Here is a 7,521-nt window from a genome sequence, read left to right as displayed (position 1 = left end):
AATTCTGCACCACCAAATTCAAGGTATGTGCAAAACATGGGACGTGCTGGAATTTGCCCATATTTAATGCACACACAATATTGCTGGCGTTGTCCGATGCCACAAATCCACAGGAGAGTCCAATTGGGGTAAGCCATTCCGCGATGATCTTCCTCAGTTGCCGTAAGAGGTTTTCAGCTGTGTGCGTATTCTGGAAAGCGGTGATACAAAGCGTAGCCTGCCTAGGAAAGAGTTGGCGTTTGCGAGATGCTGCTACTGGTGCCGCCGCTGCTGTTCTTGCGGCGGGAGTCCATACATCTACCCAGTGGGCTGTCACAGTCATATAGTCCTGACCCTGCCCTGCTCCACTTGTCCACATGTCCGTGGTTAAGTGGACATTGGGTACAACTGCATTTTTTAGGAGACTGGTGAGTCTTTTTCTGACGTCCGTGTACATTCTCGGTATCGCCTGCCTAGAGAAGTGGAACCTAGATGGTATTTGGTAACGGGGGCACACTACCTCAAGAAATTGTCTAGTTCCCTGTGAACTAACGGTGGATACCGGACGCACGTCTAACACCAACATAGTTGTCAAGGCCTCAGTTATCCGCTTTGCAACAGGATGACTGCTGTGATATTTCATCTTCCTCGCAAAGGACTGTTGGACAGTCAATTGCTTGATGGAAGTAGTAAAAGTGGGCTTACGACTTCCCCTCTGGGATGACCATCGACTCCCAGCAGCAACAACAGCAGCGCCAGCAGCAGTAGGCGTTACACGCAAGGATGCATCGGAGGAATCCCAGGCAGGAGAGGACTCGTCAGAATTGCCAGTGACATGGCCTGCAGGACTATTGGCATTCCTGGGGAAGGAGGAAATTGACACTGAGGGAGTTGGTGGGGTGGTTTGCGTGAGCTTGGTTACAAGAGGAAGGGATTTACTGGTCAGTGGACTGCTTCCGCTGTCGCCCAAAGTTTTTGAACTTGTCACTGACTTATTATGAATGCGCTGCAGGTGACGTATAAGGGAGGATGTTCCGAGGTGGTTAACGTCCTTACCCCTACTTATTACAGCTTGACAAAGGCAACACACGGCTTGACAAATGTTGTCCGCATTTCTGGTGAAATACTTCCACACCGAAGAGCTGATTTTTTTGGTATTTTCACCAGGCATGTCAACGGCCCTATTCCTCCCACGGACAACAGGTGTCTCCCCGGGTGCCTGACTTAAACAAACCACCTCACCATCAGAATCCTCCTTGTCAATTTCCTCCCCAGCGCCAGCAACACCCATATCCTCCTCATCCTGGTGTACTTCAACACTGACATCTTCAATCTGACTATCAGGAACTGGACTGCGGGTGCTCCTTCCAGCACTTGCAGGGGGCGTGCAAATGGTGGAAGGCGCATGCTCTTCACGTCCAGTGTTGGGAAGGTCAGGCATCGCAACTGACACAATTGGACTCTCCTTGTGGATTTGGGATTTCGAAGAACGCACAGTTCTTTGCGGTGCTTTTGCCAGCTTGAGTCTTTTCATTTTTCTAGCGAGAGGCTGAGTGCTTCCATCCTCATGTGAAGCTGAACCACTAGCCATGAACATAGGCAAGGGCCTCAGCCGTTCCTTGCCACTCCGTGTGGTAAATGGCATATTGGCAAGTTTACGCTTCTACTCCGACAATTTTATTTTAGATTTTGGAGTCCTTTTTTTACTGATATTTGGTGTTTTGGATTTTACATGCTCTGTACTATGACATTGGGCATCGGCCTTGGCAGACGACGTTGCTGGCATTTCATCGTCTCGGCCATGACTAGTGGCAGCAGCTTCAGCGCGAGGTGGAAGTGGATCTTGATCTTTCCCTAATTTTGGAACCTCAACATTTTTGTTCTCCATATTTTAATCGGCACAACTAAAAGGCACCTCAGGTAAACAATGGAGATGGATGGATACTAGTATACTTATGGATGGACCAGCGACTGCCGACACAGAGGTAGCTACAGCCGTGGACTACCGTACTGTGTCTGCTGCTAATATAGACTGGATGATAATGAGATGAAATTAATATATATATATATAATATCACTAGTACTGCAGCCGGACAGGTATATATATTTATTATGTAATGACTGATGACGGACCTGCTGGACACTGTCAGCTCAGCAGCACCGCAGACTGCTACAGTAAGCTACTATAGTAGTATGTATCAAGAAGAAAGAAAAAAAAAAAAACACGGGTAGGTGGTATACAATTATGGATGGACCAGCGACTGCCGACACAGAGGTAGCTACAGCCGTGGACTACCGTACTGTGTCTGCTGCTAATATAGACTGGATGATAATGAGATGAAATTAATATATATATATAATATCACTAGTACTGCAGCCGGACAGGTATATATATTTATTATGTAATGACTGATGACGGACCTGCTGGACACTGTCAGCTCAGCAGCACCGCAGACTGCTACAGTAAGCTACTATAGTAGTATGTATCAAGAAGAAAGAAAAAAAAAAACCACGGGTAGGTGGTATACAATTATGGATGGACCAGCGACTGCCGACACAGAGGTAGCTACAGCCGTGGACTACCGTACTGTGTCTGCTGCTAATATAGACTGGATGATAATGAGATGAAATTGATATATATATATATATATAATATCACTAGTACTGCAGCCGGACAGGTATATATATTTATTATGTAATGACTGATGACGGACCTGCTGGACACTGTCAGCTCAGCAGCACCGCAGACTGCTACAGTAAGCTACTATAGTAGTATGTATCAAGAAGAAAGAAAAAAAAACCACGGGTAGGTGGTATACAATTATGGATGGACCAGCGACTGCCGACACAGAGGTAGCTACAGCCGTGGACTACCGTACTGTGTCTGCTGCTAATATAGACTGGATGATAATGAGATGAAATTAATATATATATATATAATATCACTAGTACTGCAGCCGGACAGGTATATATATTTATTATGTAATGACTGATGACGGACCTGCTGGACACTGTCAGCTCAGCAGCACCGCAGACTGCTACAGTAAGCTACTATAGTAGTATGTATCAAGAAGAAAGAAAAAAAAAAAAACACGGGTAGGTGGTATACAATTATGGATGGACCAGCGACTGCCGACACAGAGGTAGCTACAGCCGTGGACTACCGTACTGTGTCTGCTGCTAATATAGACTGGATGATAATGAGATGAAATTAATATATATATATAATATCACTAGTACTGCAGCCGGACAGGTATATATATTTATTATGTAATGACTGATGACGGACCTGCTGGACACTGTCAGCTCAGCAGCACCGCAGACTGCTACAGTAAGCTACTATAGTAGTATGTATCAAGAAGAAAGAAAAAAAAAACACGGGTAGGTGGTATACAATTATGGATGGACCAGCGACTGCCAACACAGAGGTAGCTACAGCCGTGGACTACCGTACTGTGTCTGCTGCTAATATAGACTGGATGATAATGAGATGAAATTAATATATATATATATATATAATATCACTAGTACTGCAGCCGGACAGGTATATATATTTATTATGTAATGACTGATGACGGACCTGCTGGACACTGTCAGCTCAGCAGCACCGCAGACTGCTACAGTAAGCTACTATAGTAGTATGTATCAAGAAGAAAGAAAAAAAAAAAACACGGGTAGGTGGTATACAATTATATATATATTATATACAATTTTATATATATATATATATATTAAACTGGTGGTGATTAATTAAACTGGTGGTCAGGTCACTGGTCACACTATCAGCAACTTGCAAGTAGTACTCCTAAGCAGACAATCACAATATATATACTGGTGGTCAGTGTGGTCACAATGGCAGTGTGGCACTCTGGCAGCAAAAGTGTGCACTGTACGTTAAAATATGTACTCCTGCTCTCAGACTCTAACTGCTCCCCACTGTCTCCCCCACAAGTCAGATATACAGTCACACTATCACTTCAGCAAGTAGTAGTACTCCTCCTAATGCTCCCCAAAATTACTAAAGTAAATACTGTGTCTCTCTCTACTCTAGTCTCACTCTCTTCTCTATAAACGGAGAGGACGCCAGCCACGTCCTCTCCCTATCAATCTCAATGCACGTGTGAAAATGGCGGCGACGCGCGGCTCCTTATATAGAATCCGAGTCTCGCGATAGAATCCGAGCCTCGCGAGAATCCGACAGCGGGATGATGACGTTCGGGCGCGCTCGGGTTAACCGAGCAAGGCGGGAAGATCCGAGTCGCTCGGACCCGTGTAAAAAAACATGAAGTTCGGGCGGGTTCGGATTCCGAGGAACCGAACCCGCTCATCTCTAATTGAAAGTATACAGGCGCTTACACCAGAGTCTCATCAGCCTAAACCCCAAAAACCCTGGTGGTAAGAAAAGACCGAGAAATTGTTACATTTGTGAAAAAAAAAGGACATTTTGCTAGAGATTGCAAGAGTAGTAGAGCACATAGCCAATATAGACCCCTAGACAGAGAAAACAAGCCACATTATTAAACACATAGACGGGATCAAGGGACATATAGTAAGGAGTCACGAGCCATATAGAAAACACAGATTCGGTTAATGGGAAGAATGGAATAAATGCAACTTTACCATTTTGACAGAACTTACAGGGGTTAGGAGGAGGTCCCTAAACTTCTGCTTCTTTCTCTAGCAGAAGTGACCTCTAATTAATTTAACAGAAGTTTTGTTAGAGATGATATACATATAGCGTGCTACCGCCAAGGAAGTACGAATTATGTTGGATACCCACGAAGACTAAGGTTGCATTTCGCTGTTCTAGATACATGTCCATCACAGGTAGAGGAAATTATCTCAAAGATACCGGGTTCCCTATGAATTTAGAATGGACAGGACACTGGATTGATGCCTGGGATAGTCCCATAGAGATATAACACACATAGATTTTTTCTTTGGGGAGCAGACAGAGTAGAGAATCATTCCCCTTAGTGCCCAATCCAGATGTCAAACTTTGTAAAGTCTTCTTTGCCTCTACCAACTTATCTGTTACTAAACTCTATGTGATTTGTCTTCAAAGCTTCCTCTTCATCCCTTACGTTCACCGACAGGGTTACAGTTCACAGGCCTACTCGGTCTTTCAGAGTTCTGCCCAAATCAAATATATCTCACCAGCATAGGGACACCAGTATCAGTGTGCCTGGTCACGCACAAAGGGTGGAGAATGGGAATACGGGTGGAGGGAGACTGTATATAGACACCGATATGCATGATGGCGTGACAGCCTGATGGTGAACCCAAATCTGAAAAATTTTCTTTTTATTATTTCCTTTCTCTTTTCACTCTCCACAGATGGTTTACGTCACACAACTGATAATACACAACAGTTAAACACATTGAAATGCAAGATTTATGTTCCCTACAGTAAGGTCGCTGACCCGGAGAGAACTCGTGACAAAGAGCAGAGTGTAGAGAACCTCGTATCACTGGAGTGTCTGTTCCGGGAAGGTTGAGAGGCAGGACTGTTGAAGGGCATCCGAGCACAGATCTAGAACGGTTGTAGTATCATTCTTTGTTATCACCTCCCCCTGCATTTTCCTGTCTTTTCCCCTTCTTATTTTCCTCCTTTCCCTAAACGAAATGGATCGATCACAAGAGACTGCGTTTAGGGTTCTATTAGTAATTCTGGTTTTGATCAAGACAGTTTGTTTTGGTGAGGGTCCCAGAGAGGTCGAGCAGGGATCTGGAATGGGTTCTGATGACGAGTATGAATTTGTAGAATCTCAGGAGCGGCACATCGCTCAAGTAAAGGCTAGCATCAGTAAGCGCTCTGGTAGTCAGGGAGCTCGGAGGCACTGTGAGGGGTTATTGTCTGATGAATATTGTATTTGTAGGAATTGTGAGAATATAGTTGAGGATGGGTGCATCCAGAGATGTCAGTCCAACCTTAATATCGACATGGACCGTCATCCGTTGAGTGATTACCACTCACTAGTGGGTAAGGTCTTAAAACCAGACAGAATGCTGGGTGTGCTCACAGGTACCTCAAGGTCAGAGCAAGTCAGGATTAGTACCGTACCCTTTAGCAATAGATGAGGTACTCGAATTATGGGGCGGGAGACCGGTGGACAAGAAATTCAATATTTCTAGGCCCCCTAGTTTGAAGCTCCACCAGTATCATGTAGACAGATCCTTATTATGTTTTAATATTTCCAATTACCGAAAACCAGGAAATTGGGAAGTAACATGGAATAACCAGACAATGACCTTTTCACACAGAGCTGATAGGATACCCATAGACTCTGAACTTGTACGCCAAATAGCCAACAGTGGGAGGTATTTTCGGTATAGGTATACGCGTGGAAGTAAGACCATGTGGGTTGGAAAAGTATCGCCAGGGTATTGTGCTCATATCATCCAGCCCGATACTTGTACTGAGCAGATGGGAGAACTAGGGATAGGTTTCTTTACTTGGAAAGTTTGTAATATGGTGATGTCATATTTTGTCCCCTATGTTCTCCCAGATGATGCCTATTTCATATGTGGGAGGAAGGCGTACAAGTGGTTTGCCCCGAGCTCAGAGGTATTGTGTTATATTGGGAGAGTACTACCAGAGGTCATGACCATAACCCATGATAAAATGAAAGACGTTCACCGCAGTGCTTAGGCTCCTTATACTCATACTCACTATAAACACATCATCAAGAGACACCTCATAGATAGGACAGAGCACGCAGCCTCTGATTTGATACACGAATCCACCGGGATTCAATTCCTACTCGCATTAGACATCACCCGTACTGCCAGAGGAATTATAAATTAAAGGTATATCCATGCGCTAGCGAACTTGATAGATAATATCACTGAGATGTATGACGACACCTTCAGGTATACGGGAAGGGAGTTACAAGCTTACAAGCAGGAACTGATACCACACAATTGGTTCTCAGGTTTAGGAAAGTGGGCTTAAAATTAGAGATGAGCGGGTTCGGTTTTACTCGGTTCTCAAAACGGCATCTAATTGGCTCACGGATGTCACGTGTTTTGGATAGCCAATAAGATTCGGTTTTGAGAACCGAGTAAAACCGAGTAAAACCGAATCCGCTCATCTCTACTTAAAATGTCATCGTGAGTGTAGGGAAGTTTCTCCTTTGTATCCTGGGAGGCGTCATAATTATTGGTTTGATATTTAGGTGTGTTCGAATTCTGACGCGGCGCAAGCACGGCACAAAATTGATAAGTCTAAGGAGCAAGGGTACTGTTACAGCAGCAGATTTAGTTTACGACCCATCCATAGAGACTGTGATATGATAAGGATTGCAAATGAATTTCATGGCCTGTTTCGTTCACCCGTTTTTCTTTTGTCTCCCCCTCTGCCCAGATACATCCATCCGGAAAAAGACATCAGCCCTACCCAAAATGTTTATGTGAATGTATTTTATAGATATGTGTCTTATCTTCACCTCTACAACCTCCAGTTAATAGCACACATAGTCGACAGGTGATATCCACATATACTAGCACTCACATATGTTTCCCCCTCCATGTATCATCAAC

Source organism: Pseudophryne corroboree, chromosome 2, assembly GCF_028390025.1.
Source record: "Pseudophryne corroboree isolate aPseCor3 chromosome 2, aPseCor3.hap2, whole genome shotgun sequence".
Taxonomy (NCBI): Eukaryota; Metazoa; Chordata; class Amphibia; order Anura; family Myobatrachidae; genus Pseudophryne; species Pseudophryne corroboree.
The sequence above is the reverse complement of the archived record's forward strand: the minus strand, read 5'-3'. Positions refer to the sequence as shown.